Below are 13,550 nucleotides of genomic sequence, written 5' to 3' on the forward strand. Positions count from 1 at the left end.
AAAATGGGGGTTCTTGGTGGAGGAGGCCCAGTCCTGATCCAACACTTGGAGATCTCAGCCCCAGGTCCCGCACACCTGGGTTCCTCTGCTGGTTCCTTTATGCCCTCTTTGTCCCAAATAGAACCCTGGCAGCCGATGACCTCTGAAATCTAGCCACAGCCATGCTCAAGACCCCTCTCCACACGTTCGAATGAGCCTCACATGAAGGAAAGAAGGAAGGAAGGACCTCTTATAGCCTAGTTCTCCCTCTCAGAGAACCTGGCAAGGTACTGAAAGCATCCTGCTCACATAGCAGAGCCTGGCCAGCTCTCCATGGCGTATTCAATATGCCAAAACTAGTAACAACGATGGATCTCATTCCCCTTACCCTGAAAGAGCCTCCAATGCAGAACCGGAAGAACGAGTAAAGAGAGGCTGCTAAAATCTCAGGGTTAGGACCAATAGAGACGTTACTGGTGCCCACTTGAGCGAATCGATGATCAATGGGATGGCAGTGATACAGTGATGCAGTGATTGTTTACCATTAAAATTTAAATTTCTCATTATTAGTTGCTAATATTTTTTTCTTTTACTTACCTTATATCACTGGTCACAAACTTCAGTTGAAATGATTTTTTAAAAGTTTTTGCTTTTATGACTTCATCTTTTCTAATAGCTAGTCAACATGAAAAGTATCGTGTTAAGTGAAATGAGACCGAAAGAGGGAGATAGACATAGAAAGATTGCACTCATTTGTGGAATATAAAGTAACAGAGGGGGAGACTAACACCCAAAAGTAGTAGAGATAAGGACCAGGAGGTTTACCTTATGGCTTGGAAGCTGGCCTCACATGCTAGAGGAAAAGGCAGCTCAGACAGAGAAGGAAACAACAAGTAAAGGGTGCTGGGAGGACCTGCTTGGGGTTGGGAGTTGCCAAAAATAGACTATAGACCGAACACGATGATCACTCAATACCTCTAATTGCAAACCACAATACCAAAAGGAGAAAGAGAGCAAAAGGGAATTCCCTGCTGCACAGGTGGGGTTGGAGGGATACTGAAATCATTGGTGGTAGAGAATGGGCACTGGTGGAGGGATGGGTAACCGATCATTATATGACTGAAACGAAAAACATGAAACATTTGTAAGTATGTAACAGTACCTCACGGTGATTCACTAATAAAAAATTTTTTTTAATAAAGAAATAAAAAAAGAAGAGAGAAAAAAAAGAAAAAAGTTTTTGCTTTCATGGTTTCTGATCTTAGGAAAAAAATAACATTCTTTTAATACCATTCCATGTGATATTAGTACAGTATTATTATGTATTGTGGATTTCACTCATTAATTTAAAAATAATTATATATTTTCATTAACTATCCTGGCGTTTAGTTTTTTCTCCCCCAATGTCATTTTGTGGCTTTGTTTTTAGAGTAAATTTGGATCTGCAGTATTAAGAATATGTTCCTTAAGGCCTTTCATTTTCAAAGATTCTTTATGGACTATATATTTTTCCACAGTATTTGGCACAATTTGATAGGCAAAGTTATTTGTTAGGCATATATATTTTTTAAAAAGTGTTTTAAAATTATATTTGAACTCTCTTAATATCATATAGCTAAGTATTATCTAATTCTTCATGAATGAGTTTCAGTAAGTTTCCTTTTTTTTAAGAAAACTTTTTCACCTAAGTGGCACATTTATGAACTTGAATTATTTAAATGTCCATAGAATTTAATGTGGATAAATAAAACGTCTGAATCTTAGTATATATTAGTTGGGTATTTAATTATTTTTGTGAGTGTGAACAGCTAAAAATGGTCTTCTGTTGATTTTCCCCAGCAGTCAACTTTTGATTTTGTAGTTTTCTCATTTTGTTCATTGCTATTCCATTGATTGTAATTCCTGTCTTTATAATTATCTTCCATTTGCCTAATTTGGGTTTAATTTGCTCTTTTCAGAATTCTTTAGGTAGAATCTAACATTATTGATCCTTTTTATTCCTTCCTTACAATATAATCATGCAGTGATCCATCCTTCACTCTAAAAATTGTTGCCAGTGTGATGATAGCAACACAGAAGATTAGGGCATCTTTTTCTTGTTTTCTCAAAAGAAAAAAAAGCAACAATTAAAAAAAATAGCTACAAATCAAATAACAGCTCAGGGAAATGCACAGGCTTCAAAGATTCTGAAGAGATAACAAAAATTATCAAGAATGGTTGTTAAGTTACTTTGTCTATTTTTGATGGAGATATTTATTTTGATGCTGAATGTTGTGGTTCTTTAAATATTTTAAGTAATAAAATTTTGTCAATTGTATGAGCAAGTATTTTCTCCCATTTAGTACAACACATTTTTAATTTAGTAACTGTCCCTTTCCTATGCAGAAGCCTTTTTTTGTATGATGTAATTCACTGGTTTTATTTTGGTTTTGTTTGTCTGCAAAATTAAAACACCATATAGCTAAGTTAATAATTCGGAGAATTTTGTTTCAATTTTGATTCATTGTATTTTATAGTTTCAGGTCAGGCATCCAAATTTTAATCCATATTTAGTTACCATATTTGCATGGTTTGAAATAGTTGCTATACTTTCTTTGTCTTGTATGTGATGATCTACTTTTTGAAATACAAATTTTTGGTGTGTGTGTGTGTGTGTGTGTGTGTGTGTGTGTGTTGAGGGGATACAGGAATCCTAAATGCTTACTCCTGACTTTGTGCTCAGAAATTATTCCTGACAGTACTCAGGAGACTATATGTGATGCCATGTATCAAAACTAAATTTCCTATAAGCAGGGTTAAACACCTTAATCCTGTTCTATCTCTCTGCTAAACACCAGTTTTGATGAGAGAACTTTTTCACCCATTTTATGAATTTGCCTTCTTTGCCATAAACTCTCTCTGTAGGTGTGAATTAATTTCTGTTTTCAATTCAGTTCCCTCTATTGGTGTGTCTATTTTTCATTGCAACACCACACTGTCTTAATTATTAAGGCTTTGTAATTTTTGAAATTGGAGACTGCAATGCCTCCGTATTTTGTTGTTGTTCTTTGTTTTATTTCTTTGGGTTTGTATTTTTTTTTTTTTGGTCTTAGACTTGCTCAAGCTAGCGTGTTCTTTTGTGATTCTATATACATTTCAGTAATATATTTTCTTTGAAATTCAGTTGTAATTGAGAAGGATTACACTCAATCTGCAATTGTTTTGAAAAAGATGCCAATCTTAGCAATGTTAATTCTTTCAAACCATTTGCATTAATATTTTTTTTATTTCTGTAGGTCTTCTGAGCCCAGCGAGGAGTGATTCTTGAGTATAAAGCCAAAAGTAAACCTTAAACACTGCTATGTATGCCCCCCAAATGAGGAAAAATAGAAATGAGGGAAGTATGTTTCCTTATATTAGTATTATTCGAGGTGATTTGGAAGTGTTAGCCAGTTTCTTGATTTAGGAAAAAAAACAACTCCATTGCTATGCTTACTATTACATAATTCCTTTAAAGCAATTATAAATGGAATCTTTTGTTTTATTTCTTTTCATTATTTACAGAAAGAAATGCAATCAATTCTTTGCAAGATGGCTTTTTTAATCTGACATTATATCTTACAGGGTCATTGTTTCTACACTTTTGATGAAATACAAGATTTTCTCTATACAAAGATGATATGCTTATAAAAACAAACAAGACTATTCTTCAAAAATATCAAGGAATTTACACATATACTCTGAAAGGTGAGGTGAACAAGTTAAAGGGATATATGACAAATGTCTATAGTACTGTAGCACTGTTGTCCCATTGTTCATCGATTTGCTCGAGCAGACACCAGTGACATCTCCATTGTGAGACTTGTTACTGTTTTTGGCATATCGAATACGCCACGGGGAGCTTGCCAGGTTCTGCCTTGAGGGTGAGATACTTTCCGTAGCTTGCCGGTCTCTCCGAGAGGCAGAATCGATTCTGAGTTGTCCTTGTACAAGGCAAACTCCCTATTCGCTGTGCTGTCCATTTTACAGGTATATGACAAATACTAAAAAAAATTACATATATATATTTTTTATAAAAATCTATGTCCAAATTTTTTATAGAAATAAATTTTATACCACAGTAACATTCACTTAAAAAATAGAAATGCTTAGATATCAGTCTGCTACAAGTGTTCAGTGTGATGAAAGCTACAGAACACTGATCAAAATATTCAAAGAACAAGACAAGTGAGATATATTTTAAAAAGTCACACGGATGGGTTAAAAGATTAAGATGTTGTTTTTCTCTAATAGATATGTAGATTTAACAAAAATTAAATAAAAATCTAAGACATATTTACTTATGGAGAAAATGTAAAGAGTAGAATCCTTGGACTTGATGGTTGCACTGAAGTTCTGGCCCTGTTGGTTGTCAATTACCTGTGAGCTCATAGATCTTTTAAAAACTGCTTGGGAACACCCTTAACAACAACAACAAATATTTTAAGAAAATGATCACATATCACATGTGCTATTACACATCACATGCCAAAGTTACAATTTGTTTTCCAAAGAATAACATAAAATATGTTGAAGTTTCAAAGAACTCGTACATTGCCAGTGGTAATATGACCAAATAGAGGTCCTTTGAAAAAGCAGGTGTTTATATACGCTTTATACCTATATTTGACAATTGCAATCACAGCATTTACACTAGAAAATGAAAAACAATGTTTACAGAAGGACAGAAAAAGACTACATTAGTCATATGTCTGTGTTCATTGTGATAAAATAACAAAGCCTGGTCAGATAAGTTCTTATAACATGTGAAGGGTCAAACAAACTTGTAAATCCGGATAAGTTCTTATAGCATGTGAAGGGTTAAACAAACTTGTAAATCCATAAGACAAATTCATAAAGGGATGTTTTTGTATATTTAATGTTTTTGATTAATCTCAAATCCATTATTAAGTGTGAAAAAAGTCGATCTCAAAATATCACGTGACATGATGCTGTTTAGGTAAAATATATAAAATAATAAAATTATAGCAATCAAAATAGATTGGTGTTTGCCTAAACTTAAGAAAGGGTGGTGAGAGGCAGGAAGTGGTATTGTAATAAAATAGCAATGCAAGACATAATCCTTATTGTAATATTGTAATATAGTTTGTAAAGACATTATCCTGGAAGAAATACTTACATTGCGCATAAAATTTCTTTGTATTTTTTTGCAGCTACATTTAAGTACGCAGTTACCCAAGATGAAATATTTAATTAGAAAGTAATTATACTTGTTCAAATTAAATTCAACTAGAAAGGAATTAGGTGTCTTAGAATCAAACAAGTCTCACAATGGAGATGTTACTAGTGCCCGCTCGAGCCAATTGATGAACAATGGAATGACAGTGCTACAATGCTACAGAATCAAAACAAAAATTTTCATAAGTTAATAGCTGAGAATAGAAGTTGGTCAGAGTCCAAAATCTTAAAGCTAGTCAAGAAGACAAAAATGTTCACTATGGTAATTCAAATGAAATATTATAATAAAAGTAAAAATGAAAAACATGGGAAAATAAAATCTAGTAATTATCCTACAAGGCTCCATAACCCTTTGATTATAAAGCACAATTACTATTAAAAATTGTAATAATGTTCTGATTTATGTTATTTTAAGAAAAAATTATATTCAATTTTGGTTATCATAAAAATTGCATAAATTTTTATTTAGAGTTTATGAAAATAAATATTGAGATATTTAATTAAAATCAAGGTTTTGAATTGATTCTCTTAATCTCTAAAACCATTTCACTTAAAAATTATATCATAATATTTAAGTAATTAACAATGAAATGTTATAACAATTGGCATACATTTACTCTCAAACTACATACCCACTACATAATTTCACTAATACCAAACTTTCTAATTTTGTAGATTTATATTTTTGTTTTAATGGAGCGATAGCACAGCGGTTGGGCGTTCGCCTTTCACGTGGCCAACATGAATTCAATTCCTCCGCCCCTCTCAGAGAGCCCAGCAAGCTACGGAGAGTATCGAGCTCACGCGGCAGAGCCTGGCAAGCTACTTGTGCATACTGGATATGCCAAAAACAGTAACAATAAGTATCTCAATGAGAGATGTTACTGGTGCCCGCTCGAACAAATCGATGAGCAACGGGATGGCAGTGACAATGATATTTTTGTTTTGATTTCTTGTTTTGTTTCTTTTAATGTTTTATGTTTTGTTAATGTTTTATGTTTTGTTTCTTTTAATGTCTTATGTTTTGTTAATAATACTTATGTAAATATTTTTATTGTTAATGAAATTCCACAAAGCTCTGAAATAGCACAAAAGATTGATGGGCAAATCAGACTCCCATAGCTTAGACAGCTGATCTGCTACCAAACTTCAGTAAGCATTTCAATCATTACGAATAATCATTTTTTTATCAATATCACCTAGTGCTTTATCTCTGTACTATTTTTTAAATTTTTTTATTTTTTTATTAGTGAATCACCATGAGTTAATTACAAACTTATGAACTTTCATGTTTGCATTTTGTTTATATCCCTCCACCAGTGCCCACTCACCTCCACCAATGTTCCCAGTATCTCTCCCTCCCTCCCACGCCATCCCCCCTACCCCACCTCACCTCTCTGGTAGAGCATTCATTTTTGTTCCCTCTCTCTCCTTTTGGGTGTTGTGGTTTGCAACAGAGGCACTGTGTGGCCATCGTCTTTGTTCTATATTCTATTTTCAGCGCGCATCTCCCATCCCGTGCGGGTCCTCAAACCACACTTTACCTGGTGTTCCCTTCTCTATGCAAGCTGCCCCTACCTCCAGCATGTGGGGCCAGCTTCCAAGCCTTGGAGCCAACCTCCTGGTACTTATCTCTACTATTTTTGGGTGTTAGTCTCCTATTCTGTTATTTTATTTTATATTCCATATATGAGTGCAATCTTTCTATGTCTGTCTCTCTCTTTCTGACTCATTTCACTTACCATGATACTTTCCATGTTGATCCACTTATATGCAAAGGTCATGACTTCATCTTTTCTAATAGCAGCAGAGTATTTCATTGTGTAGATGTACCAAAGTTTCTTTAACCAGTCATCTGTTCTCAGGAACTTGGGTTTTTTCCAGATTCTGGCTATTGTAACAGTGCTGCAATGAACATTTGAGTGCAGATGTCATTTCAACTGTACTTTTTTGCCTCTCCGGGATATATTCCCAGAAGGATACAGTGACCAAAATACAAAGACAATCTACAGAATGGGAAAGAATATTCACCCAATACCCATCAGATAAGGGGCTGATATCAAGGATATACAAGGCACTGATTGGAATCTACAAGAAGAAAGCTCCCAACCCCATCAAAAAATGGGGGGTGGAAATGAACAGAAATTTTCTCAAGGAAGAAATACGAATAGCAAAAAGGCACATGAGAAAATGCTCTTCATGACTAATCATCAGAGAGATGCAGATCAAAACAACCATGAAATATCACCTCACACCACAGAGACTGGCACACATCCAAAAGAACAAAAGCAACTGATATTGGCGTGGATGTGGGGAGAAAGGGGGCCTGCTACACTGCTGGTGGGAATGCCGACTGGTTCAGCCCTTTTGGAAAACAGTATGGTCGTTTCTCAAAAAATTAGAAATTGAGCTCCCATTTGACCCAGCAATACGTATAATCTTCATAACAGACAACAGAGAAGTCTAAGGGTGTCAGTAACACCCAGATTCTTTCTCGATGTAATAAATTACAATGAACCTAAATTAACATGTGCATATTCTAATGTCTTATTCTTTCATAAACAGTCATTTTGATTGTGACATATGCTCATTTTGTGCTCAGATGGTAGCTCTTGGGTCATTATCCATACACTCTGAACATGTTTATTGTGAGCAATTCCTGGTACCCGGTAACCAGAACTTTCATGATAGAAAAACAGTTAAGGGACTTACCCATTAGAAATATCATTTCTTTGCCAGAGCATCTGACATTAGCATACTTGTAAGAATATTTTACTTAATCATTTTCTTCCTTCCTGGGGTGTAATCTTTAAAAGATATAGAATGTTCTCGGTATGTGCTCTTTCATATAATTATGATCCAATGCCTAACATTATAACCCACAGAAAAAGTTCTATGCAAAATGACTCTTTGTAGTCTTCTGTCTCACTTTTATCCTAGGTATTTATTTAGTCCTTATTCCACATGGCTATTCAGTTAGAAGTTTGCAACACATGACCTTGGCCATCACCCTAATGTGTGAATACCATTCTCATGATCTTAGTTTCTTTAACTACAAATAAAAGAGCATGAGTATAAATAGAATAAAATAATATAATAAATATTATATTTATATAAAACAATATATTATATATAATATAAACAATACAATATAAAACAATATGTTTATTATATTATTCTATACATAATATACAATTATAATATGATAAAATAAAAATAACATAAATTAAATCATAAAAATCATATTATTCTTGAGGTTTTTGTTTTATTTTTATACCTAATCCATATTTTTTATTCATAGTAAGCAAAATTCTAACAACTAAAATTATTTTTTTATTACAGGGGGCATACTTGGCAGTGCTCAGCGTTTACTCATAGCTCTGCACTCAGTGATCATTCCTGATAGACTAAGGGTCCTGGGAACAGAAATCTAGTTAGTAGCATGCAAGATGAACACTCTAGCACCTGTGCTACAGTTCCAGCCCTTCAAGTTACTTTGTGATGTTTATTGTCTTCTCATGTCTTCAATGGACTATTTAAAATGCACCCATTCTAACTTGCATATATTTTTTTTGCTTTTTGGGTCACACCCAGCGATGCACAGGGGTCACTCCTGGCTCTGCACTCAGGAATTACCCCTGGCGGTGCTCAGGGTACCATATGGGATGCTGGGAATCGAACCCGGGTCAGCCGCATGCAAGGCAAACGCCCTACTTGCTGTGCTATCACTCCAGCCCCCCTAACTAGCATATTTTATTTCAGTGATTATTGGATAGTCAAATTTGATACTTCAGATGTTAGGAGCTTATTTTTAAAAATCAGGTGGATTTTCTGATTATCATCCCTACTGTACATTAGACTCTGGAGGCAGGTAATTATTTTTTCTCTTATTTGGAGCATTTCAAAATTGGTGGTAAATAAAAAGAAATGAGTATTAGAAAACCTAGAATTCTTTTGGGGCATTTGATTTACAGTGAACTACAGAATTTTTTTGAGGTTTAGTTCTGTTTAGTATTATTTCTAATGTAATCCTAAAATCACTGTCAGATAAAAAGCAGTTATGCTCCCCCACAGAGTTCCTACTTGTTCATATGGAGAAAATTTGTAATTATTTGTTGTTACTGACATATATTATTGTATGTTATCTATTAGCAGTAATAATTCATTGATCATCATTTTATAACTATTTTTATATACTGCTACTGTTGATGGGCAATTGAGATATATTTGGGTTTAAAATGTATCAAAATATAACTTTTTTAATTATAATCCCAGTGGACTGATTATATCTCTTCCAGACATATATAAAAAACTCAAATCCAAAAACACACCTTGTTTGTACACATGATAAATGACAGTGACAGTTGGAGCAGCAAGCTGAGTAACAACTAGGAAAGTAAAGGGATGAGAAACAGAATCAACTAACAAAGTCATATGCTTTTGCAGTCTCAAGATTATATCTTTACTCCCTAAAACTTCTGCTTTTCACGTCATGGCTATACTCCATTACTTCTTTGGATCAATCTAGAACGCTTGGGCCTTTCTTTTTATGTATCCCAGATATGAACTATCAGCGATATCTGAGAATGCCATGGCAGGAAGACATTAAAGTGGTAATACACTTATATAATATAGGGTTGCTACATTAAGGGGAAAGTGACCCTATATAAAATGGACCTTGTCAAATATACCAGACATACAGTGGAAATTTTTATGCAAGAGTCAGGGATTAAAAAATATATATACAAAGGAGAGACATTGCATTCAGAGGAGTATGACTGAACTAATTGGAAAGAATTTCTGCTGAAGACAGATCAGGGTGATCAATTACCAAAGGTTAGAAGTTAGTAATTAGTTGAAGTGGGAAGTGAAAAATCAGATACTGAGGATTATCAGGTATCAAGTGAGTTTCTTGCTAAACTAATTTTGAAAGATCAAAGATTTAAGTCTTGTTAAAACTATATGTTATGCTTAAAATGTACACTTATTACCACAGAAAAAAATTGAGCAGCCTCACTAAAATTTAGTAAAATATTACTTTTATATAGTAAAATACGTTTTGAAAGAACAGGATATTATAACACTAAAAACATGCAAAACATTGCTTCACTTAAAAAATATATATCCTTGAAATTTATTTTATGTTTTAGTTTGAATGCTCCCAATTAGAACACTGTATTTTTTGTCTGTACATAATGAATTTTTTACTAATTAAAAATTATTAGAATACTGGGGCTGGAGCAATAGCACATCGGGTAGGGAGTTTGCCTTGCACGCGGCTGACCTGGGTTCGATTCCCAGCATCCCATATGGTCCCCTGAGCACTATCAGGAGTGATTCCTGAGTGCAGAGCCAGGAGTAACCCCTGTGCATCGCCAGGTGTGACCCAAAAAGCAAAAAAAAAAAAAATTATTAGAATACTGTACTAAATTATGTTCACTGATTGCAATTTCATAGTGTATAGTGGAGATCCATTTTACTCTTCCTTTTTATTCTTCAGGAAGTACTTCCATTACTTTCTTTAGTCCTGAATTACTATTTTTACTCCCTATGATTCTCTTTATGAATAGTATCTAATAATACTGAACATAATGCTAGAGTTTAAATAATGCCAGTATTTACCTAGTGGGAAATAGTAAGAAGAAAGTATCCTTGGTAAAAAATTGCCTTGAGAACTTGAAAAGTTGTCCCTAACAGTAGTCAGTGAATCTATATTATAAACAGCCTTTCACATATTTTTGAGCTTTTCAAAAGAAATGACTTGAAATTTTTTTTAAATACAAGTTTATGGGATTTTTGCTTTTGAGTAGTTTAAATGCCTTATAATATTCTTTAATATGTTTGTTATTAATCTTTTATTCAATACATTATTTGCTTATGTTATCTCCAACTACATAGGTTGCTTATGAATTCTGTTTACTGTTCCCTTTTCTGTGTAAATCTTGTAAGACTTATGAAATTTTACTTGCCTATTTTTGATTTAAGGAGAAAAGCACTTATGGAAGACTTACAGGAATGATAATGGCAATGTTAAGATGAATCAATGGATAGTGTTGAAAATCTTCTGTAAAAGGAGGAGATTATGAGGAGAGAAATTGTAGGTAGAAACGTTAACATAGAATGTGGAAGGCCAGTGTCGAAATTTTGTGTTGCTAGGTTTCAAAATCAAGGAGTATGTGCATTGCATAATTTAAAAAATAATTTAATTTTATTGAATCACTGTGAGATAGTTACAAACTTTCATGTTTGGGTTACAACCTCACAATGATCAAACATCCATCCCTCCACCAGTGCATATTCCCCACCACTGATATCCCGGGTATGGCCCCCCTTTCCCACCCTTTTCCTGCCTCCATGGCAGACAATATTCCCCATAATCTCTTTCTACTTTTGGGCATTATGGTTTGCAACATAGACACTGAGAGTGATGAAATTTGCTTATAAATAGACATGGAGAGTGTCATGCTAAGTGAAATGAATCAGAAAGAGAGGGACAGACATAGAAGAACTGCTCTCATTTGTGGCATATAGAATAACATCACATGAGGCTGACACCCAAGGGCATTGCATAAATTTTAAGGTATGTTTCTTTCTATATCATATACTTCTTTATTTCTTTCCAATTTTTTCTTCTACTGAAACTTCCTTTTCATGATTTTATACACACAAACTGACTAGCATTTCTATTGCATATGCCCTAATTCTAAAAATATTTTGGCTTTTACGATCAATGTTAGGAGCATTTTCTAAGTAATAAAAATTTCTGATTCTTGGGTATGATCAATGTTTTCTTCTAGCCCATAATTTAGTTTTCCAGTTCCAATAAAATACTATACTAAAGTTATGGAATTTTTCTGGTATTTTCCCTTTTGGAATTTCTTAAAGTGTTAATTTTTTTAAGTGTACTTTTAAAAAACTTGAATTTCACTCATTACTATTCTTTAGTTATTTACAAATTTCTCTGACAGTGCTTCCTTTTCTGGATTTCCCCAACTTTTCCCTTAACTACTAGTGTTATGAACTCTATCCTTGAGTTATTTTTTTGTGTTCTACACATTTCAACAGCTCATGTTAACATTTCTCAAATTGATGTCAGTATGCCTCATCTTTTGTTTTTCTGCACCTGTTGACCAATATTCCAAATGAGCATTACTTCCTAGATGTGCTGTCTCCACAAAAAGCACAAAATATTTTCTAAATAAATGTTATTGTTTTGATTTTATAACACATTCCTTCTTTTAGCAAAATCCACTGTATTTTCTTTTTGGTGTTTTTTCAAAGCTTTTGGACTAATTTTTTGTATCGCTTGCTATTTATACTATTTTGTGTAAAGAACTAGTATCTCCAATTGCATCAACCTCTAAATTATTTCTGAAATATTTCCTCCCATTTCCACTATATACATCATATCTTAACTATTTAATGGGGCATAACTCCTTTAATTGTAGTGTCTAATTCAATCAATCTAAAATTATTATTTTAATAGAAGCATAGAAGATAAAATAAACTGCAGTACCCTGTGATTTCTTCTCACAAACTTCCTCTAATATTTCGTACCTACATATTTAAGTATTTATTTTAGCCTACATCTGTAGAGTAACTCCACCCTTTAATTCATACTTTTATGATAGCACTTTTCAAAACGCTGAATGAAGTAAAATTGAACCTTGAATGTTTTTCTTTTGACTTTAGTATTTCCCTATTCATGGAAACCATGACCAACCTACATTTGCAGTTCTGTATCTACAAGTTCCTTATTTCTAAATTAGAGCCAATATTTTTAACGTTAACTACAAGGACTTTTCTTCTGCCTTTGCAATCAGAATAATTTTTTATCAAATTTGTATGCACTCCAAACTTATTTGTGGTTTCATAAATGGACCTATCACAAATTATTTTTATTATACTCTTTATAAATAAATTTCTACTTTTATGGCATATTCATAAAATTGCACAAACCCCTGTTTGTAATATCTTTTTAAACATCTATTTTTCAAAAAAGTCAGATCACACAATAAAAAAAGTTAATGAAAACATAATTTATATATATAAAATATCATCCACAGATACTTATGGCTCAATTACTATGTGTGCATTCGTAAGTGAACATTGAAGATTTCATAATATAAGATCTCTAAAATTTAATAATAAAATTTATGGACAATACTGTGCAATAAAAATTTTTTTGATAAAACTTTAAGTTTATGCTATATTTTAACTTCTGCCCAAGAAAAAGTAGGAGAGTTTGGATTTATTTTTTCACCACCTAATTCCCATATAATTGAAACAATAAAAAAATTGACAAAGTAAATGAAACTAATTTTCACATAGTAATCCTTAGAAAAAAATAACGT

The sequence above is a fragment of the Sorex araneus genome, chromosome X, assembly GCF_027595985.1.
Source record: "Sorex araneus isolate mSorAra2 chromosome X, mSorAra2.pri, whole genome shotgun sequence".
Classification (NCBI taxonomy): Eukaryota; Metazoa; Chordata; class Mammalia; order Eulipotyphla; family Soricidae; genus Sorex; species Sorex araneus.